We start from the raw sequence: 25196 nt of genomic DNA, 5'->3' as shown, positions 1-25196 counted from the left end.
TAATTGGTCTTTAGTCCCGTTAAAAGAGAGTATGCTTGTCGAGGTCGCCAACGGTAAACTTAAAAAAGTTGACCACATTAGTCGAGGAGCTATTATCAACATAGCTGGTGCAGATTTCGAAATTAATTTGATACCCATCAAATTGGGAAGTTTTGACGTGATCGTCGGTATGGATTGGTTGAGCAAGATAAGGGCCGATATTATCTATGGAGATAAAGCTCTTCGTATACCACAAGGAGACGGTGAGCCACTGATCATCTACGGGGAGAGATGTATGTCACGACCCGGAAAATTTCGAATAATTTTAAACCAAACTCTCGATACGATAGTGTAATGTCAACAAGATAAGCAAAGTCTGTTAGGTTGAGTCTCAAAAATTTTGAACTATTTCATATATTAAATTGACCTTCGACCATTCCCGACGATTCACGAACAATTACTTGTAAATAAATATGTATATGTATGTATATATATATATATATATATATATATATATATATATATAATGTATATTAAATGAAATTATTAAATGATTGTAACCCTCGTTGATCATTCGATTATTATTTAGGTAAACTTAATTCCAACTTATGTGATTTTAAAAAGATAAACGATGATCCATAATTAAGATATATAAAATTTGGGATCATTAAAAATATTTTTACTTTGAAGAGTTGAGCTTTAGTACTCTGTATATATTACTTGGAATTAAAAATAAATTATAGACAAACATTTTTTATCAGGTTTCAAACAGGTATTGAGTGAAATAATTTAATATGTTTAATCTAAAAATTTAGAATTTTTAGGAATACTTTCATACGTCAACTGTTTAGCAATGGACACTATATAGCACTCCGTGAAGTGTCGGTAACATGTATACAATTAAATTTCACGAGAACTTGTTTGGTTACTATTTCTTCATTGAATTTAAGTATTATCATATTATTACTTTATCACTATCTTGTTCTATATATAGATATATGCATAATATAGGAACCCACTTCACCTTTCTATTTATGTTTTCAATATAAACCATCGGTAACCACTAACATGAGACAACCATCAACTAAAACCCCACTTGCAACTTCTAAAATGTTAGATAAACTGCTATTCGTGAGCTGCTGTAATGGTTCGAAGAACACCAAACTGAGAACAACCACTCAAAACCACCTCGTGAATCGACACTAGACTATAACCATAAACACCGCCGGTTAACCCCATTATCATGAACCCACACCTACTTCATCAACAACCACAACACAAACCCATCTTGAACTCTCACTATTGATCACCCATGTCCACCACATCGCCACCGTGAGCCATGTAAGACCCTAATCAGTTTGTACAGCAGTGTAAATATGTTACATAGAGTGTGGGTGATGTTGTGCTGTTAAATAGAAGTCACTGAGTGAGCTGAGCCTAGTGCGCGCCGCGCACACTAAAGGGAGCGCGCCGCGCACCCCTTACTGTAGCCGGGTTCTAGCTTTTTAAATCAGATATTTTGATGGGCATTTTGGTAAATTCACTTATGGACGGGTTAGAGACAGATAGGTCAGTTTGTGGAGCACCATTACTCCATAATCAACAACCTTATCACTTTAACTTTGATTCTAGAGAGAGATTGTGATTTTTGAGAGAGAAAGCTTAAATCCAAGAGGAAGGAGCTTGTTTTGGGTTAAAGTTCAAGCATTAAAGTCGTTCATCTTATCTCTAGCTTCGTTGTGGTGGTTGTGGTATGTTCTAATTTTATTTTCCTTACTTTGATTTAGTGTAAGGGTTAGGGTTTGAGTAAATGATGAACACAAAACCCATTATTGGTGATTTTGGGTGTTCTTGGGTAAAATTGAGTCTTGAATACTAATTGGTGACTAGTCTAGGGTTTCAAAGTATTAAATGATGTTTATGAACCCTAATTGGTGAGTTAATTGCTAACACACCTAGTTATTTAGTAAATGGGTGTTGGTTAGTTAGTGGATGACCCGAAATGGGTGTGTTGTCTTAAAATAGTTATTTGGGTAATAAATTGACCTAGTTTGGAAAGATGGGTATGAATTACCTTAATTATGTATTAGTTGGTGTTGTTGGACCTTAATCACTAGCTTTAAAGTGATTAGTGGTGGTCTTGACTTTAATTGGGCGGTTTTGGTATAAATGGGCGATTTAATACATTAAGTCATTAAATGCTCATGTGTAAGTGTTAGTATTGAGTCCACTTAGCTTGTGTGTTGATCAAGTACTTATTATATTAGGTACTTTGCTTTGAAGCTTGTGGAGGTTGAAATCGTCATCTAATTGTTAAGGTGAGTGGAATAATTATATGCGTATGTATATAATGTATCTATTTGTTGTAGCGTGAAAGGTGTAGTGTCGAGGTGTTAAGACACCACGTTTCACGTAAAGAGTGTAGCATCGAGGTGTTAAGATGCCACTCGGGTGTAGCATCGAGGTGTTAAGATACCACCTAGGAGTGTAGTGTCGAGGTGTTAAGACACCACTCCGTAAAATAATGAGTGTTGCATCGAGGTGTTAAGATGCCACTCGGGGTGATGTGCCGAGGTGTTAAGGTGCCACCCTAGGGGTTAGTGGTGCGAGGTGTTAAGTGCCCTAATGGATGTTATGAACACCGATGGCGTTTTCGCGAGCGCCGTTCCCTTGTACTATTGGTCGACCATGGTTACTTGTGTTGTAAGCATATTATATCATTTCGAGTTATATTATTATGCGGTTGTTGCTAGCTTGTGGTATTGGAGATTATAGCTTGTTAATGTGACGATAAGCTAATTGTGTTGCTAGCATGTTTGCGGTTTGTGTAAGTGTATGCAAGTAGGTATAATTATATATGTATTCGTATAATTATTGCATTCACTAAGCTTTGCTTACCCTCTCGTTGTTTACCATTTTATAGGTTCGGTTTTGGACAAGGGTAAGGGTATCGTATTGGACTAGAGATCCCGCTTGATGCTAGGGGACGCTTTTGGCTTTAGTAGCTCTTGGAGTTTGACCGATAGTTGGGTAGTTTAATCCCAAACGCCATGCTCATTGTGTAGTTTGGAACTTAAACTTTTTGGTGGCCGAAACTCTAAACTTGTATTAAACTTGTATTTTAGGTCGTGTGGGCCCCGCTTGTAAAACATCATTTTTATGTTTGATTCGTGTTAGTTTTACATATATGAGTTTGTTGTGAAAAGCGTTTGGTCTAAAAGTGTTGGGAAGTCGAAGATCTTTTCGCGAAAAATGGACATTTTGATCAGAACTGTCTCAGGCCTTGTGCGCGCCGCGCATAGGCAGTGGTGCGCGCCGCGCACCCTCCAGATCAGTTTTAAATTTTTTTTTTTATTCCGCGTTTTTTGTTGGTTAACGGGTTGGGTCGTTACAAGTGGTATCAGACCATGGTCTAAGGGATTTAGGTGACTTGAGATAGGCGCCTAGACTTAGACTTTTGTGTGCGCGTGTATGCGGGACTAGTAGGACTTTGGGTCGGATCGGGATGGTTAGTGCATAGGTTTATGTGAACTAATCATGCGCTATTTGTTTGTATTGTGTTTAGCAATCATCAAGCGAGATGGACGTTGTACTAGCGAGTTAGCGCGACGCGCTCGCGTAGTAATGACTAGCTACCATTACTACGAGTACAAATTGGGTTAAACAAGCAATGTACGATGATTGTTGAGCGAGATGGAGTAGTGTGGCATATATGTATATACACATGTAATTGTCCTTTCGTTTTTGTGGTTTAACCTATTTCGTTTTATAGAATGAAGACGAGAAACGGTCCCGATCATGATAACGGAAGTACAAGCGAGGACGCCGACTTTTCGGCCAAGGTTGAGGCCATCTTTAAAAAGTTAAAAGCGGATTTTCTTACGGACGTCCGAAAGGTCTTTCAAGATTCGGTCGATGGGCAGGTGACCGATCTGATAAATGAACGAATGAAGGCCACTATTGAAGAGGCAATTGATGCTAGGAATATCTATCCTCGCGGTGAAGGAGGCGAAGGAAGGCGGGACTTCCACTACAAGAACTTCAAGGATGCTCAACCCTCGATGTTTAATGGGGTGCAGGATCCTTTAAAAAGTACATGTTGGATCTCCGATATTGAGGGAGCTTTCCGTACCGCGGAATGTCCTCCCGAAAAGAAGACGAGGTATGGTTCTAGCATGTTACGCGAAGAAGCTAAGTTGTGGTGGGACGATAAAATCAACTTTTATGGTGAAGAACAATGTATGGGCTTGACTTGGGAAGAGTTCAAGAAAGAATTTTTCAAAGAATACCGAACTTCTTCCGACCTTGATAGAATCTGAGACGAGTTGCACCATTTGCAACAAGGTTCCATGGATTTGGTTACCCTCAAGTCTACATTCTTGGCAAAGACTCGTTTTTGCCCGGAATATGTTGGTGATGATCATAAGCTCATGAAAGATTTCTACCATACTTTGAATGATGAGTACAAGGGGAAGATTAGTCGGGGTATGGCTAAGACTTTTGATGAATTGTTTGAGTTGGCTCGGGGTTTTAAGCCGGAGGTTCCAAGAAAGAGTGATTTCATGTTTTCCAAAAGAAAGTTTGAAGGTTTTAGTTACTCTAACGCCTCAAGCAAGAAGAGCAAGAGCAAGAGGGGGGCCGAAAGTGTCAATAGTGCAAAGAAGGGCACTACCGGTGGGTTTTCTTATACGTGCTACAATTGTGGGCAACTGGGTCATATGGCTCGTGAGTGTCCGAAACCATCTTCCGGAAACAAAGTCACTTGTTTTAATTGCGGCAAAGAAGGGCATAAGAAGCTGGAGTGTCCCAACTTGCGAAACGACAATGTGAAGCGGTTAGAGAAGGCGGCGGGTACGGCTAGGGGTCGCAACTATTTAATGACCAATGATGAAGCCAAACAATCGCACGAAGTTGTCTCAGGTACTTACATGGTTAATTCTAATCCGGCAAGGATTCTTTTCGATAGCGGTGCAAATTTGTCGTTTGTGTCTCCTAAATTTGTGCCTAAACTTAATAGACCGTTAGCTAAGTTAAGTCGTCCGATAGAAGTCGAAATAGCGGACGGCAAGACAGTGCTAGTGGTTGATGTGTGTGAAAATTGTGATGTTGTTTTTGGTGCCGAAACCTTTAAAATTGATCTTATTCCAATGACCTTGGGCGACTTTGATATTGACGTTGGTATGGATTGGCTCGATCGTTATAGAGCCGATATTGCATACCATGATAAGTTTATTCGTGTGAAGACCCTAAGTGGGGGAGAGTTAATTATTCATGGTGATAAGCGAAGGAGACCGGTGCCGATATGCACTTTTGCACGGGCACGTCGTTTTGTTGTTACCGGTGGCATGGCTTTCCTTGCTCATGTTGTTGATACTCGCAATGAGCCACCACCTATTCATGAAATTCCGGTTGTTAGTGAATTCGAAGACGTTTTTCCGGACGAATTACCGGGTGCTCCGGCGGAAAGACAAGTTGAGTTTCGTATTGAGTTGGTTCCGGGAGCTACTCCCATTGCTAAAACTCCTTATCGTTTAGCACCAACGGAAATGCAAGAGTTGTTAAATCAAACCCAAGAGTTGCTCGAGAAGGGTTTTATTCGACCGAGTGCTTCGCCATGGGGCGCTCCGGTTTTATTCGTGAAAAAGAAGGATAGTAGTATGCGGATGTGCATCGATTACCGGGAGTTGAATAAAGTGACGATCAAGAATCGTTATCCGTTACCTAGGATTGACGATTTGTTTGATCAACTTCAAGGTGCAACGTATTTCTCGAAAATCGACCTACGGTCCGGCTATCACCAAATGCGGATCCGTGAGGAAGACATTGAGAAAACGGCCTTTCGAACACGTTATGGGCATTTTGAGTTTGTTGTGATGCCTTTCGGTCTTACGAATGCACCGGCGGCATTCATGGATCTTATGAACCGAGTGGGCCAACCTATGTTGGACAAGTCGGTAATAGTGTTCATTGACGACATACTAGTCTACTCGAAAAGTATGAACGAACATGAACATCATTTGCGTGAAGTATTGAAGACGCTACGAAAGGAGAAGTTGTATGTAAAGTTCTCAAAATGTGAATTTTGGCTAAGGGAAGTTCAATTCCTTGGTCATATTGTGAACGAAAACGGTATTCAAGTAGATCCGGGGAAGATCGAGACGGTGAAGAGTTGGGGACGACCGACTACGCCTACGGAAATCCGAAGTTTTCTCGGATTGGCCGGTTATTATCGTCGGTTTATCCAAGATTTTTCTAAGATCGCTTCTTCGTTGACAAAATTGACAAGGAAAAATGCGAGGTTTGTTTGGGAGAACGAGCAAGAAATTGCTTTTCAATTGTTAAAAGAGAAGTTGTGTCAAGCTCCGTTGTTAGTGTTACCGGAAGGTGTTGAAGACATGGTGGTTTATTGTGATGCTTCCTTAAATGGTCTCGGGTGTGTTCTAATGCAAAGAGGTAAAGTCATCGCTTATGCCTCTCGACAATTAAAGGAACATGAAACGAGGTATCCGACTCATGATCTTGAGTTGGCGGCGGTTGTGCATGCGTTGAAAATTTGGCGCCATTACTTGTATGGTGTCAAGTGTACGATTTATTCGGATCATAAGAGTTTGAAACATCTCTTTAATCAACGAGATTTGAATTATCGCCAACGTAGGTGGATGGATGTGGTGAAAGACTATGATTGTGAGATACTTTATCATCCGGGTAAGGCGAACGTTGTCGCGGATGCGTTGAGTCGAAAGAGTCAACATCCGGCGATACGAGTTGGATCGTTACGTTTGATTATTACCAACGATTTTCTTGAAAAGCTTGGTGAGATTCAAATAGAGACTTATGTTCACAACAAGTATACGGAGTGAATCATGGGCCAGTCGGAGTTTATTACTATGGGTCCGCGTGGTTTGTTGTCTTTCCAAGGAAGGGTGTGGGTGCCTAAGATGGGTGATTACTGACGAGTGCTACTTGATGAAGCACATAAGTCAAAATATTCCATTCATCCGGGTGCGACGAAAATGTATCTTGACTTGAAGAAAGATTATTGGTGGTCGGGCATGAAGCGTGATGTTGTGAAGTATGTTGAGCAATACGTCACGTGTTTGCAAGTAAAAGCCAAACACCAAAAGCTGTATGGTAATTTGCAACCGTTAGAAATTCCGAAATGGAAATGGGAGCACATTACCATGGATTTCATAACAAAGTTACCTAAGACGGCGAGAACCCAATTTGATACGATTTGGGTGATAGTTGACCGGTTGACGAAAAGTGCTTTGTTTCTTCCCATTAAAGAAGCAATATCGTCGGAGGCCTTGGCTAAGTTGTTTATCAAGGAAGTGGTCTCTCGACACGGGGTTCCTATATCTATTGTTTCGGATAGAGATACTCGTTTTACATCTCGGTTTTGGGAAAAGTTTCACGAAGATATGGGTACGCGATTGAAATTGAGCACGGCGTATCATCCTCAAACGGACGGTCAAACCGAACGTACGAATCAAACTTTGGAAGATATGTTACGGGCGTGCATCATTGACTTTGGTGGTAGTTGGGATGAGCATTTGCCTTTGGTGGAATTCTCGTACAATAATAGTTATCATACTAGTATCGGGATGCCACCTTACGAAATGCTTTATGGGCGTAGGTGTCGAACTCCCGTTTGTTGGGGAGAAGTGGGTCAAAGAGAGATCGGGAGTACCGATTTGGTTTTAGAGACCAATAGCAAGATCGATTTGATTCGGGAACATCAGAAGAAGGCTCAAGATAGGCAAAAGTTGTATGCTGATAGACGTAGGCAATTGATTGAGTTCCAAGAAGGCGATATGGTGATGCTTAAGGTTTCACCATGGAAGGGTATTATTCGATTTCGAAAACGGGGAAAGTTAGCTCCTCGGTTTATTGGTCCCTTTAAAGTTTTAGCTCGTGTTGGTGAAGTCACGTATCGTTTGGAATTACCCGAAGAGCTTGCGGGGATTCATAATACATTTCATGTTTCCCATCTCCGTAAGTGTCTTGCGGATGATTCATCATGGGTGCCGTTAGACGAAATTGAGCTAAACAATAAGTTAGAGTATATTGAGGAGCCGATTGCCATACTCGATGAGAAGGTCGAAAGGTTGAGGCATAAAGAGGTTAGGACTTTTAAAGTTCAATGGCGTCGTAGTAAGGGTTCCGAGTTTACTTGGGAGCCTGAAGAATTCGTGTTGGTTTATCTTCCCTCTTGTCATGCGGCTTGGATTGTGAGGACGCAATCCGAATAAGTGGGGGAGAGTTGTAAGACCCTAATCAGTTTGTACAGCAGTGTAAATATGTTACATAGAGTGTGGGTGATGTTGTGCTGTTAAACAGAAGTCACTGAGTGAGCTGAGCCTAGTGCGCGCCGCGCACACTAAAGGGAGCGCGCCGCGCACCCCTTACTGTAGCCTGGTTCCAGCTTTTTAAATCAGATATTTTGATGGGCATTTTGGTAAATTCACTTATGGAAGGGTTAGAGACAGATAGGTCAGTTTGTGGAGCACCATTACTCCATAATCAACAACCTTATCACTTTAACTTTGATTCTAGAGAGAGATTGTGATTTTTGAGAGAGAAAGCTTAAATCCAAGAGGAAGGAGCTTGTTTTGGGTTAAAGTTCAAGCATTAAAGTCATTCATCTTATCTCTAGCTTCGTTGTGGTGGTTGTGGTATGTTCTAATTTTATTTTCCTTACTTTGATTTAGTGTAAGGGTTAGGGTTTGAGTAAATGATGAACACAAAACCCATTATTGGTGATTTTGGGTGTTCTTGGGTAAAATTGAGTCTTGAATACTAATTGGTGACTAGTCTAGGGTTTCAAAGTATTAAATGATGTTTATGAACCCTAATTGGTGAGTTAATTGCTAACACACCTAGTTATTTAGTAAATGGGTGTTGGTTAGTTAGTGGATGACCCGAAATGGGTGTGTTATCTTAAAATGGTTATTTGGGTAATAAATTGACCTAGTTTGGAAAGATGGGTATGAATTACCTTAATTATGTATTAGTTGGTGTTGTTGGACCTTAATCACTAGCTTTAAAGTGATTAGTGGTGGTCTTGACTTTAATTGGGCGGTTTTGGTATAAATGGGCGATTTAATACATTAAGTCATTAAATGCTCATGTGTAAGTGTTAGTATTGAGTCCACTTAGCTTGTGTGTTGATCAAGTACTTATTATATTAGGTACTTTGCTTTGAAGCTTGTGGAGGTTGAAATCGTCATCTAATTGTTAAGGTGAGTGGAATAATTATATGCGTATATATATAATGTATCTATTTGTTGTAGCGTGAAAGGTGTAGTGTCGAGGTGTTAAGACACCACGTTTCACGTGAAGAGTGTAGCATCGAGGTGTTAAGATGCCACTCGGGTGTAGCATCGAGCTGTTAAGATGTCACCTAGGAGTGTAGTGTCGAGGTGTTAAGACACCACTCCGTAAAATAATGAGTGTTGCATCGAGGTGTTAAGATGCCACTCGGGGTGATGTGCCGAGGTGTTAAGGTGCCACCCTAGGGGTTAGTGGTGCGAGGTGTTAAGTGCCCTAATGGATGTTATGAACACCGATGGCGTTTTCGCGAGCGGCGTTCCCTTGTACTATTGGTCGACCATGGTTACTTGTGTTGTAAGCATATTATATCATTTCGAGTTATATTATTATGCGGTTGTTGCTAGCTTGTGGTATTGGAGATTATAGCTTGTTAATGTGACGATAAGCTAATTGTGTTGCTAGCATGTTTGCGGTTTGTGTAAGTGTATGCAAGTAGGTATAATTATATATGTATTCGTATAATTATTGCATTCACTAAGCTTTGCTTACCCTCTCGTTGTTTACCATTTTATAGGTTCGGTTTTGGACAAGGGTAAGGGCATCGTATTGGACTAGAGATCACGCTTGATGCTAGGGGACGCTTTTGGCTTTAGTAGCTCTTGGAGTTTGACCGGTAGTTGGGTAGTTTAATCCCAAACGCCATGCTCATTGTGTAGTTTGGAACTTAAACTTTTTGGTGGTCGAAACTCTAAACTTGTATTAAACTTGTATTTTGGGTCGTGTGGGCCCTGCTTGTAAAACATCATTTTTATGTTTGATTCGTGTTAGTTTTACATATATGAGTTTGTTGTGAAAAGCGTTCGGTCTAAAAGTGTCGGGAAGTCGAAGATCTTTTCGCGAAAAATGGACATTTTGATCAGAACTGTCTCAGGCCTTGTGCGCGCTGCGCATAGGCAGTGGTGCGCGCCGCGCACCCTCCAGATCAGTTTTAAATTTTTTTTTATTCCACGTTTTTGGTTGGTTAACGGGTTGGGTCGTTACAAGCCACTCTTAAACCACCATGTTCATCTCTCTCTTCTCTCTCTCTCTTTATCTACCTCTCTCATTTTTTAAACATAGTTCGAACCAAGGAACCAACGAACAACCACCTCAATCACTTGATTGTGTTGTTACGATTAAAATCACCATCCAACAATCATCATACGGGCACCACAACCACCACCGGAACCATGGCTGCTGCTACAGTTTTTGTCATTATATCTTGGGTTCATGTAAACACCTGCATCATACTTGCTGTTTCCACTTCTATCTTTTACCCAACGACACCTTCACCATTAATGGATTCCTGTTTATTGATCAATATCCCAAAACCGAGAACCACCTTCTCGTTTGCTGTTTTGATCACCATCACAACAAACCTCTTTGTTGCAACTCTACTACCGTCTTGTTGTTGTTTGAACGCCACCTGCTGAACAACCATCACCACCCTCTTCCCTCCCTCTCATCCACTCTCACTTCTATTTTTCTATTAAACCGCCACCCCATCGAAACACCACAAAAACACAATAACCTCTCTCCTATTGTTTGCTGTTGTTCGGTTAATATTACTGCAGTTCCTATTCTAGTTACTAATCCAGGGACGAAAGAAGTAACGAAGACGATGGGAAAAAGGTTAAATAGGTTTGCAGTTTAATGTTTTAGTCAAGTTGATGTATTAAATACATAAATATCTCAATTTGTTATGCAAGTGGGACTGGTACAATGAAATGGCCGACCAAGACAATTGCTTGCTATATAATATTACTTTCTTTATTATTTTCGCTGCTCAAACTCTATTAAACTCCATCGGACTGAGCCAACAACAAGGGAATGGAATTTGGGCTTCTTGTTTTGATTTGGGCCGAGAGCAAGCTTGGGTTTACAGTTGGGCCGAAAATTCTAATAAAGAATTATGATACAGCAAGTTGATTAGATGAAAGAAAGATAGAAGGTCATACGCGTATTATATTTTTTTCTTTTCTTGATAGAATCACGATGAGGTGATAACGAGAATTGATGATAAGATAAGAATGGTGCACGATGATGAACTAAATGATGATGATGGTTACCTTGCTTGATGAATTCGATGATGATGGAATGATAGGAGTAACACGATAATGATAGTGCTAACTTGATGATAATTGGGCATTAAGTTTAATATAGATGATGATGTTTATTATATACGTGATAATTGATGATGATAAATGATGAAATGGCAGACACTAAATGGGGTTTATTTAATTGAGTTTTGCTTCTGGGCTTAACATATGAATGGATCGTAAAATTTGGGATTTACAATCCTAACTAAATCAGAAAGTAACAGATAGAGTAGTGGTCTGGGGTGTTGCTGGGTTATTCAAGAGGTTGCGGGTTCGAGCCCGAGCACTGGCATTTATTTTTAGAAAAGCTTTAAAGGTAGTTTTCTATATTATTATTATTATTATTATTATTATTATTATTATTATTATTATTATTATTATTATTATTATTATTATTATTATTATTACGAACATAAGTATTATTATTATTAAAAAATTATTATTATTATTATTATCATTATTTTTATTACTAGAATTATCATTATTTTTACAACAAGTAAATATTATGCATATAAAATTATACTTATAATAATATTACATATAATAAACATATTTTTATATAAACATTCATATATAAAATGATGTATTTTTAATATAATATTAATCATATATAAATATAACTATATAAATATTAGTCATTTTTTTAAAGATACATATAAATTAAATATATAACTTAGGATATAATAAACTTGTTCGATTATAATTATATGTGTTAATATATGTATATATATATAAATGATATAGGCTTGTGAATCCGAGATCAACCCTACATTTGTTAAATGATGTTATATGTATTTTTACTACAAAATACAATACGGTGAGTTTCTGTAACACCCCAGCTTAACATGACCACAATTTTGTCCGCTTTGTCCGCAGGCGCACGACTTTTTCCTGGCAACCGCACACGAGAAGCACTTTCCCCGGAGGTCACCCATCCTGGTAGTGCTCTCGCTCGAGCACGCTTAACTACAACGTACTCACACTTCTGCTCAGCCTGTGGTCCCAAAACGCGTTGTGTCATTTAAGCGTGGGTATTACCTTATAATCCCATGATCACTCATGTCTGTGGGCGATGTGAGATTTGCCTAGGGTGTTACATTCACCCCCCTCAGGGACTCATCGTCCTCGATGAGGTTTGCCCCACCACCCCCAACGACACATGAGTGGCTCTGATACCATTCTGTAACACCCTAGCTTAACATGACCACAATATTATCCGCTTTGCCCGCAGGCGCACGGATTTTTCCTGGCAACCACACACGAGAAGCACTTTCCCTGGAGGTCACCCATCCTGGTAGTGCTCTCACTCGAGCATGCTTAACTACAACGTACTCACACTTCTGCTCAGCCTGTGGTCCCAAAACGCGTTGTGTCATTTAAGCGTGAGTATTACCTTATAATCCCATGATCACTCATGTCTGTGGGCAATGTGGGATTTACCTAGGGTGTTACAGTTTCATTTGCTCCCTTTTTAATTGCTTTTGCAATATATATTTTTGGGCTGAGAATACATGCGCTGCTTTTATAAATGTTTACGAAATAGACACAAGTACTTATAAATATATTCTACGTTGAGTTGTACCACTAGCATATTTCCCTGTAGCTTGGTAACTACTATTTACATGGGTATTGTAAACGCGAATCCTGTTGATAGATATATCGGGCCTGACAACCCCAACCGGACTGGACGACCAGTATTCAACGGTTGCACAGTACTTCGTTCAGTGACTACACTTGGTACAATGTAGTGAGATTTCATAATAAAGGGAATATGCGGCGTTGATTAAATGTTAAGTATGGTTACCAAGTGCTCAACCACTTAGAATGCTTTACATACACTTGCGAGTGTATTATGTTTATGATTATGAAATCTTGTGTTCTATTAATATATTGAAATGATTGTTATGATAAACCTATGAACTCACCAACCTTTTGGTTGACACTTTTAAGCATGTTTATTCTCAGGTACGAATTAAGTCTTCCACTGTGCATTTGCTCATTTTAAGGACATTACTTGGAGTCGATCATCGCAATGGGACCAAATGTTAATGACTTCGTCCAGGTGGATAAGGACGGGTCCTTTCAGTTGGTATCAGAGCGGTGGTCTTACCGAACCAGGTCTTGCATTAGTGTGTCTAACTGATAGTTGTTTAAATGCATTAGTGAGTCTGGACTTCGACCGTGTCTGCATGTCAAAAGTTTTGCTTATCATTTCTAATCGGAAATCATCTGCTTATCATCCTTAGGAAATTACCTGCTTATCATTCTTAGTCTAAACATGTCTTACTGCCTCTATTGCATAGACAGTGTATAGATAAATTCATATCTTAGCGTATCTGTTATTGTTACCTTTGCCTGACAGCTTCCGTAGATTCCTCCGTAACATATGGGATTTTAGTATTATATATGCATATGTAAATTATGTATTGTATGGTACTAATCTACATCCTATAATCTGTTTCTTATCAAAAATTATTCATCTGATCGTACGAGATGAATCCCTCCACCAGTTCGAGTCCCTCAGATTTCGATAGCTATTCCGATAGTTATTCCAACAGCTATTCCGATATGGATTTCCACTCGAGCTCCGAAAGCAGTGTAACCGGAATGAATCAACCAATCAGCTATCATCTATTCTGAATGAATTGGAGATGGGTTCGTGGTCGACTTAATCAATGGAGACGCGAAGAAGGCGATCCTTTCCACCAACCAAATTGCCCTCTTGACGATGAACCTGAAGCACTTACCGCCGAACCTGTTCGAGACACCATTTTCTCTCTCATTTCCAGAGTATCTCGTCACAATTATATTCTATCCACAATTCTAAAGCTTATGCATCTACTCGTTCTGACCGACAATCATCCCGGAGCAATACAAGAAGTCAACGAACTTTGTGCTCGAGTAATAGTTTTGGAAAATATGGTGTAAAACTTACCAGCTTCAGCAACATCACCGACATCAACAGGACCACCAGCAATAGCACCCATACCATCAACAACACACGCCTCAGCATCCCATTCTGTACCTCGAGTATAATCATCATTCCACATATCGTTCTACATCATTTATCTTCGTTCGACATGGCGATTATGTAAATTCTAATGTTTTAGATATTATATATTCTTGTTCTAACGGTAAATCAGATGAGTTAATATCATATTAACTCATTAAATCCATGATTACGTCTGAGGAAAATATATATGTAAGTATATTTTCATTAAGATTGTAGTTAAAAATTCTTTTGTACAAACTGTGAATGATGAAAATATTTTAATGGGTAGGTAATACCCGAGGAATATTTAAGATTTCACATTAATAAGTTACACTGTACATTCTTCGAATCTGATTCAATAAGCCAACTACTATCCTACTTACACCCACAGATATGCGTATCTGTTCACCGCAGAATAACCTTTTTCATTCAATTTCATATTTGGATTTTGACCTATCAGAATCCGACAAGTGGCATAATGAAGAAAACATTGGACAAAATAAAATTTGTTAGAAATAAACAAATTAACTATGTGAAATTTTGTTAAGAATCCACGCTAACGAATTCCTAGCTAACTGTTCCTAGCTAACTGATTACATTTTATTTATCGCAATTTATTTTATCGCAATTTAATTCTCGCAATTTTATTTATCGTCATTTAATTCCTGTTATTTATTTACGCATTTAAATATCGGGACACGTATACAAGGTTTTGACATATCATATCGACCCATCTATATAAATATTTCAGAACAACCATAGACACTCTATATGCAGTAATGTGGGAGTTAGCTATACAGGGTTGAGGTTGATGCCAAAATATATATACTTTGAGTTGTGATCGAGTCTGAGACATGTACACGGGTCACGATACGTATTAATTAATTCGAATATTATATATTAAACTATATATGAATTATTGGACTGTTAAATGTGGACTATCGACTGTGGACGAATAATATTAGACAATTAAAATGAATTAAAATACTGATTATAACATATGAAACTAAATAATTCTTCAAGTTTGCCACTTGATTTCATCTTAAACCTCATTTGTATCTTGACGATTCCAATCTGCGTTCAAACCTTTCATGATTCTTGAAAACACCTCAATCGAGAGGATAAATCAATCGCACTTCATTTACGGAAGAAAAGATTTATGCATATAGTTATGCACCTGAAAAACTCTCAGAACCTGAGTAAACGTTTAACACGTATCTGTGCTAACTCCTTTGGCATTGTTGTTACCCAAAATAACTTTACAAACCCTTTTCAAGATAGCCAATTTTGTCACAACTCCAGCAAGAAAACTCCAACTTTTCGTTCGAAACAACCTTATTATAACCTTGTTATATATGCGTGTTCTTTTATTGTTACCGGGGAACCTTTCATATTCTACCATATTACCATCAGCGTTTAATCATCTAAAAACACAATTCTCCTGAAACCACCTCGGATTGATAACCGATGAAATCTTTAGAGAATATCTTGCTCCGAAGTCATGTTAAGATTTTGCGGAATTTTTTTTTTCCTTCATCAACCTTCGAACTTAGAAATTCCAAAATATCATCATAAATATCTACGATATTTCTGAGGATATTTTTATAAATATTTTACCCAAAATTATCTACCTCTTCGTGTTTTCTGTATTTCATTATATTGAAAACATCTATAAAATCTAAGTATGAATTATGAATGAATTGTGAAGAAGTGTTAGGAATTGATGCATGAGTTAGTATAATATAATGCGCTTGGCCAACGTGATTATATTACAGTAAGTCATGTCGAGTTTCTAATGAAACGTGATGATAGTTCACAGTAGATCATACCATCATCATGTGCCATGTTACACGACTCTTTCATTCTACTTCAGCTCTAAGCATATCACGGAAATATTTCCTTTGATATTTCTGATCTTCCGTAATTCCAACAGATGCTAATAAATTGTGCTATTTCATTTTTTCTAATTAGAAGAGTTCCTTAAATTCCTTGAATTCCGAAAAATTCACCATGACTACGTCAAAAGTTAAGACGAAACTTTTCACTCTTTTATAATAGCTTCACTCGTACGCTTCACATGATCGAATTGTTTTATCTATATTAATCCATAATGATAAAACTCTATTTATCAACTCATATTCGTCATAAAAACAATTTTATTGTTAGCCATGACGACCTCACTCAAATTTCGGGGACGAAATTTCTTTAACGGGTAGGTACTGTCACGACCCGGAAAATTTTGAATAATTTTAAACCAAACTCTCGATACGATAGTGTAATTTCAACAAGATAAGAAAAGTCTGTTAGGTTGAGTCTCAAAAATTTTGAACTATTTCATATATTAAATTGACCTTCGACCATTCCCGACGATTCACGAACAATTACTTGTAAATAAATATGTATATGTATGTGTGTGTGTGTATATATATATATATATATATATATACATATATATATATATATTAAATGATTGTAACCCTCGTTGATCATTCGATTATTATTTAGGTAAACTTAATTCCAGCTTATGTGATTTTAAAAAGATAAACGATGATCCATAATTAAGATATATAAAATTTGGGATCATTAAAAATATTTTTACTTTGAAGAGTTGAGTTTTAGGACTCTGTATATATTACTTGGAATTAAAAATAAATTATAGACGAACATTTTTATCAGGTTTCAAACAGGTATTGAGTGAAATAATTTAATATGTTTAATCAAAAAATTTAGGATTTTTAGGAATACTTTCATACGTCAACTGTTTAGCAATGGACACTATATAGCACTCCGTGAAGTGTCGGTAACATGTATACAATTAAATTTCACGAGAACTTGTTTGGTTACTGTTTCTTGTTTGGTTACTGTTTCTTCATTGAATTTAAGTATTATCATATTATTACTTTATCACTATCTTGTTCTATATATAGATATATGCATAATATAGGAACCCACTTCACCTTTCTATTTATGTTTTCAATATAAACCATCGGTAACCACTAACATGAGACAACCATCAACTAAAACCCCACCTGCAACTTCTAAAATGTTCGATAAACTGCTATTCGTGAGCTGATGTAATGGTTCGAAGAACACCAAACTGAGAACAACCACTCAAAACCACCTCGTGAATCGACACTAGACTATAACCATAAACACCGCCGGTTAACCCCATTATCATGAACCCACACCTACTTCATCAACAACCACAACACAAACCCATCTTGAACTCTCACTATTGATCACCCATGTCCACCACATCGCCACCGTGAGCCACTCTTAAACCACCATGTTCATCTCTCTCTTCTCTCTCTCTTTATCTACCTCTCTCATTTTTTAAACGTAGTTCGAACCAAGGAACCAATGAACAACCACCTCAATCACTTGATTGTGTTGTTACGATTAAAATCACCATCCAACAATCATCATACGGGCACCACAACCACCACCGGAACCATGGCTGCTGCTACAGTTTTTGTCATTATATCTTGGGTTCATGTAAACACCTGCATCATACTTGTTGTTTCCACTTCTATCTTTTACCCAACGACACCTTCACCATTAATGGATTCCTGTTTATTGATCGATATCCCAAAATCGAGAACCACCTTCTCGTTTGCTATTTTGATCACCATCACAACAAACCTCTTTGTTGCAACTCTACTACCGTCTTGTTGTTGTTTGAACGCCACCTGCTGAACAACCATCACCACCCTCTTCCCTCCCTCTCATCCACTCTCACTTCTATTTTTCTATTAAACCGCCACCCCATCGAAACACCACAAAAACACAGTAACCTCTCTCCTATTGTTTGCTGTTGTTCGGTTAATATTACTGCAGTTCCTATTCCGGTTACTAATCCAGGGACGAAAGAAGTAACGAAGACGATGGGAAAAAGGTTGAATAGGTTTGTAGTTTAATGTTTTAGTCAAGTTGATGTATTAAATACATAAATATCTCAATTTGTTATGCAAGTGGGACTGGTACAATGAAATGGCCGACCAAGACAATTGCTTGCTATATAATATTACTTTCTTTATTATTTTCGCTGCTCAAACTCTATTAAACTCCATCGAACTGAGCCAACAACAAGGGAATGGAATTTGGGCTTCTTGTTTTGATTTGGGCCGAGAGCAAGCTTGGGTTTACAGTTGGGCCGAAAATTCTAATAAAGAATTATGATACAGCAAGTTGATTAGATGAAAGAAAGATAGAAGGTCATACGCGTATTATATTTTTTTCTTTTCTTGATAGAATCACGATGAGGTGATAACGAGAATTGATGATAAGATAAGAATGGTGCACGATGATGAACTAAATGATGATGATGGTTACCTTGCTTGATGAATTCGATGATGATGGAATCATAGGAGTAACACGATAATGATAGTGCTAACTTGATGATAATTGGGCATTAAGTTTAATATAGATGATGATGTTTATTATATACGTGATAATTGATGATGATAAATGATGAAATGGCAGACACTAAATGGGGTTTATTTAATTGAGTTTTGCTTCTGGGCTTAACATATGAATGGATCATAAAATTTGGGATTTACAATCCTAACTAAATCAGAAAGTAACAGATAGAGTAGTGGTCTGGGGTGTTGCTGGGTTATTCAAGAGGTTGCGGGTTCGAGCCCGAGCACTGGCATTTATTTTTAGAAAAGCTTTAAAGGTAGTTTTCTATATTATTATTATTATTATTATTATTATTATTATTATTATTATTATTATTATTATTATTATTATTATTATTATTATTACGAACATAAGTATTATTATTATTAAAAAATTATTATTATTATTATTATCATTATTTTTATTACTAGAATTATCATTATTTTTACAACAAGTAAATATTATGCATATAAAATTATACTTATAATAATATTACATATAATAAACATATTTTTATATAAACATTCATATATAAAATGATGTATTTTTAATGTAATATTAATCATATATAAATATAACTATATAAATATTAGTCATTTTTTTAAAGATACATATAAATTAAATATATAACTTAGGATATAATAAACTTGTTCGATTATGATTATATGTGTTAATATATGTATATATATAAATGATATAGGCTTGTGAATCCGAGATCAACCCTACATTTATTAAATGATGTTATATGTATTTTTACTACAAAATACAATACGGTGAGTTTCATTTGCTCCCTTTTTAATTGCTTTTGCAATATATATTTTTAGGCTGAGAATACATGCGCTGCTTTTATAAATGTTTACGAAATAGACACAAGTACTTATAAATATATTCTACGTTGAGTTGTACCACTAGCATATTTCCCTGTAGCTTGGTAATACTATTTACATGGGTATTGTAAACGCGAATCCTGTCGATAGATCTATCGGGCCTGACAACCCCAACCGGACTGGACGACCAGTATTCAACGGTTGCACAGTACTTCGTTCAGTTACTACACTTGGTACAGTGTAGTGAGATTTCATAATAAAGGGAATATGCGACGTTGATTAAATGTTAAGTATGGTTACCAAGTGCTCAACCACTTAGAATGCTTTACATACACTTGCGAGTGTATTATGTTTATGATTATGAAATCTTGTTGTCTATTAATATATTGAAATGATTGTTATGATAAACCTATGAACTCACCAACCTTTTGGTTGACACTTTTAAGCATGTTTATTCTCAGGTACGAATTAAGTCTTCCGCTGTGCATTTGCTCATTTTAAGGACATTACTTGGAGTCGATCATCGCAATGGGACCAAATGTTGATGACTTCGTCCAGATGGATAAGGATGGGTCCTTTCAATGTACCTCGAAGCTGAACCTCATTAGTTGCGTGAAAGCACAAAATATTATGAAGAAGGGACGTCTTCCTGTCCTAGCGCATGTGAAAACGGTAGAAACTGAGGTGAAAAGTGTGAACTACGTTCGAATTGTGAACGAATTTTCCGATGTCTTCCCAGAGGAATTTCCTGGATTACCGCCGCCGAGATCCATAGAGTTTCAAATTGATTTAGTGCCAGGAGCAGCACCTGTAGCCCGCGCACCTTATAGACTCGCACCTTCCGAGATGCAAGAATTACAGAGCCAACTACAAGAACTACTTGATCGAGGATTTATCCAACCAAGCTTCTCGCCTTGGGGCACACCTGTGTTGTTTGTGAAGAAGAAGGATGGATCCTTCCGTATGTGTATCGACTACAGTGAGCTCAACAAATTGACTATCAAGAATCGGTATCCTCTTCCCCGCATTGACGATCTTTTTGATCAACTACAAGGATCGCGCGTTTACTCAAAGATCGATTTGCGATCCTATTATCACCAGTTGAGAGTAAAGGAAAGTGACGTAATGAAAACCGCATTCAGGACCCGTTATGGCCATTATGAGTTTCTCGTGATGCCATTCGGTTTGACAAATGTACCTGCCGTGTTCATGGATCTCATGAATCGTGTCTGCAAGCCGTACTTGGATAAGTTCGTTATCGTCTTCATAGATGATATCCTCATCTACTCTAAGAGCGAAGAAGAGCATGAGCAACACCTCCGACTAGTACTTAAACTCCTGAGACAAGAGCAACTTTACGCCAAATTCTCCAAGTGTGAATTTTGGTTGAAGGAAGTACAATTTCTGGGTCAAGTTGTGAGCGACCAGGGTATCAAAGTTGATCCCACCAAGATTGAAGCTATCAGTAAGTGGGAGACTCCCACTACTTCGATCCACATTCGCTAATTCCTAGGTCTCGCCGGTTACTACTGAAGGTTCATTGAAGGATTTTCTCTGATTGCGCGTCCTTTGACCGCACTGACTCACAAGGGCAAGAAGTTCATTTGGGAACCCGCACACGAATTAGCATTCCAAACTTTGAAGAAGAAGTTAACCACCGCACCTATCTTATCACTCCCTGAAGGCAGTGACGATTTCGTCGTTTATTGGGATGCATCGAAAAGTGGTTTTGGTTGTGTACTGATGCAACGATCAAAGGTTATTGCCTATGCTTCTCGCCAATTGAAGATTCACGAGCGGAACTACACTACACATGATCTTGAACTTGGAGCCGTTGTCTTTGCGCTCAAATTGTGGAGACACTATCTTTATGGAACTAAGAGCACTATCTTTACCGATCACAAGTGTCCCCAACACATCTTCGATCAGAAGCAACTGAATATGAAATAGCGTCGATGGATCGAGACGCTAAACTACTATGATTGTGAACTTCGTTATCATCCTGGCAAGGCCAATGTTGTAGCTGACGCTTTAAGCCGAAAGGAGAGGACGGCACCTCTTCGTGTTAGGTCTCTGAACATCACCATCCATTCGAATCTCAATAGACAGATCAGAGTAGCCCAAGATGAGGCTCTCAAGGAGGAGAATATATCTCATGAGCATTTGAACATACTTGTCTCTCGATTCGAGGTTAGGGAGTCTGGACTCCGATGTTATGCCGGAAGAATTTGGGTACCTCTTTATGGAGATCTACGGAACCTTATACTTGATGAAGCACACAAATCGAGATATTCGATTCATCCTGGAGCGGGCAAGATGTACCACGACCTTAAAGAACAGTATTGGTGGCCGAATCTTAAGAAGGACGTTGCGACTTATGTTGGTAAGTGTTTAACTTGCTCGAAGGTCAAAGCCGAGCATCAAAGACCCTCTGGATTACTTCAACAGCCGGAAATCCCACAATGGAAGTGGGAAAGGATAACGATGGATTTCATCACCAAGCTACCAAAGACGATGGGCGGATACGATACTATCTGGGTCATCGTTGACCGTCTCACGAAATCTGCACACTTCCTAGTGATGAAGGAAACTGATACAATGGAAAGACTTGCTCAACTATACATCAAAGAGGTTGTATCTCGTCATGGTGTACCTTTAACGATCATCTCCGATCGCGATCCCCGTTTTGCTTCTAGATTTTAGCGTTCATTACAAGAAGCCATGGGAACCCGTCTCGACATGAGTACTGCTTATCACCCACAGACCGACGGGCAAAGTGAACGCACGATTCAGACCTTGGAAGACATGTTGCATGCATGTATCATTGATTTCGGAAAGGCCTGGGAAAGGCATTTGCCGCTAGCCGAATTCTCGTACAACAACAGTTATCACTCGAGCATTAATGCTGCACCTTTCGAAGCATTGTATGGCCGTAAGTGCCGATCTCCTATTTGTTGGGCCGAAGTAGGTGAAAAGCAAATCACCGGACCCGAGGTAGTCCATGAAACAACGGAGAAGATTGCTCAGATTCAAGCTAGACTTAAGACTGCCCGCGATCGTCAGAAGAGTTATGCCGATCTTAAACGTAAAGACTTTGAATTCAACATTGGTGATCGTGTTATGTTGAAGGTGGCACCTTGGAAAGGTGTGATTCGTTTTGGAAAACGTGGAAAGTTAAACCCACGACACATTGGTCCTTTTGAGATCTTGGAACGTGTTAGACCCGTTGCTTACCGTCTAGACCTTCCGACACAATTGAGCTCAGTTCATCCTACCTTCCACGTGTCAAACTTGAAGAAGTGTCTTGCTGCACCTGAACTTATCATACCATTTGAGGAACTTACGATTGACGACAAACTCCACTTTGTGGAAGAACCTGTTGAAATTATGGATCGTGAGATCAAAACTTTGAAACGCAATAAGATTCCGATCATCCGAGTACGATGGAATGCCAAACGAGGACCTGAGTTTACTTGGGAGCGAGAGGATCAAATGATGCGGAAGTATCTTCACCTTTTCCCGACTCCTCCATCTACCTCAGCTTAAAATTTCGGGACGAAATTTTCTTTAACAGGTGGGTAATGTAACGACCCTAGATTTTCCAACGTTTATTTATTAATAATTGTTATTATTAATACTTATGATTTAACGAATGTATGTTATTACATTTACATGTTGCCATGATTGCCCGTACTTGACTTTAATTGCCCGAAACGTCTTTGTGACACATGAAACTTTCACGAATAATATTTTTAGAATATTATTTACATTCATGATTGATTTTATTAATCATTTTAATTAACTAAAGTTGTTAGTTAATTACTTGGGCTTTATTTGGATTTATTTGTTAATTACATACAACTTGGGCTTTTAATTGAACATGGGCTTATAAAGCCCACCCTACTTCATTCATGGACTCTTAAGCCCATACTTACATGTAAGTATTATTTATGACACAACTAGTTAGTTTATTTCATTAAGAATCTTGTTACTAGTTAGTTACTTGTTATCCCCATGCATGCACCCTTAATAACCAAACCTTTTAAGCTTTACATGCTAGTGACTTGTGGATTTTTGCCCTTCCCATCTTGGTTGCTCAAACCGTCGGCCTTGGGTGTTTACAAGGGAGAGATTCTTTTTTTTTTTTGACTACTTGAAACACTTGCATTTTCTCTCATTCCAAAAACACTCTCATACTTGCAACTCTTTTACTCTCTTTTTCTCTCTAAATATTGTAAGTATCATGAACACTTCTTCCTCTTTTCTTGGCTTAAAAACTGAACCAAACAACACTCTCATCATCATTCTTTTGTTGATTGTTATTGTTACTTACTTGTAGTTATTTTGTTTACTAGTTCCTTGTTGTTGTTACTTACTTATTGTTGTTACATACTAATTACTAAGAAGCAAACTTTCTAGTTTGATTCTTCTTTTATCTTGTATTTACAAGAACACTCAAGAACTAACTTTCTAGTTATGTTCTACATTTATTGTTTCAAAGATTGTAAGTTCATGGTTGAAAATCATTACTTGTAATTCATGTTGGTAAACTTTAAAGTTGACTTTCTTAAAGATCAAACTTTGGTTTGAATCTTTAAAGTATGAACAACCCATGAACTAGTTACTAGTTTACTTAGTTTACTTCTTCATATTATGCACTTTAAATTCATGTTTGTTGGTTAAAATTGGTCAAGTGTTACTAGTTAACTTTGATCTCATTTATCTTGAACAAAAGTTAACTTTAAAAGTTCAAGAACATGTAAGTAAGCTTTCTTTAATTATAACTTTGTACACTTATGTTAGATCTAGACTTTTGAGTCTTGAATCTTCAAAATCTAACTAAGAACTATGTTCTACAACTTAAGATCTTGATTTCATAAGTTCACTTTCAAGTTTGTAACTTATTATTAGTTTTAAAGTTCATGTATGTGTTAGATCTAAGACTTTGATGTAACTTTGGTTCATCAAACTTCATACAACTCTTAATTGAGTTGTGCTACATGTCTTAGACCTACACTTATGTCATAATAGTCAAAACTTGGTTAATATTAATTTTACATTTCATGTATGTGTTGAATCTAAGACTTGATGTAACTTTGGTTCATCAAAACACTTGCAACACTTAAGTGAGTTGTGCTTCATATCTTAGACTTACACTTGGGTTATGATGGTCAAACCTTGGTGAAAACGATGTAAACACATCAACAAATTGTACACTTGAAGCTATATGCATCAAGGATGAGAACCATGATAAGCATCAAGCACCAAGAACCACCGGAACCTACTGACCCTACTGTTCTACTATTTCTGTGTCTGACCTGTACGACCTGGGCTACTGTAATTATGATTTTCAGACAGCTCTGTTCGAGTAGATAACTTTTCATATAGGAATTGTCTTAATCCGAGTTACGGTTTAGTATTTATGGCCCTCCGATCGTCACTATGTCCATTTAACGTTGTGCTGAAAATTCTGACCTACTCGCACTTAGACCGTCGCCACGGTCAAACGAAGATGATTTTGCTTCTGTAATTTTTACCACAACTAAAGGACTCATATATGGAGCCATGGACACTGGTCTCACCTTA

The sequence above is a fragment of the Rutidosis leptorrhynchoides genome, chromosome 1 (genome assembly GCF_046630445.1).
Source record: "Rutidosis leptorrhynchoides isolate AG116_Rl617_1_P2 chromosome 1, CSIRO_AGI_Rlap_v1, whole genome shotgun sequence".
Taxonomy (NCBI): Eukaryota; Viridiplantae; Streptophyta; class Magnoliopsida; order Asterales; family Asteraceae; genus Rutidosis; species Rutidosis leptorrhynchoides.
Note: the sequence above shows the minus strand (reverse complement) of the source record.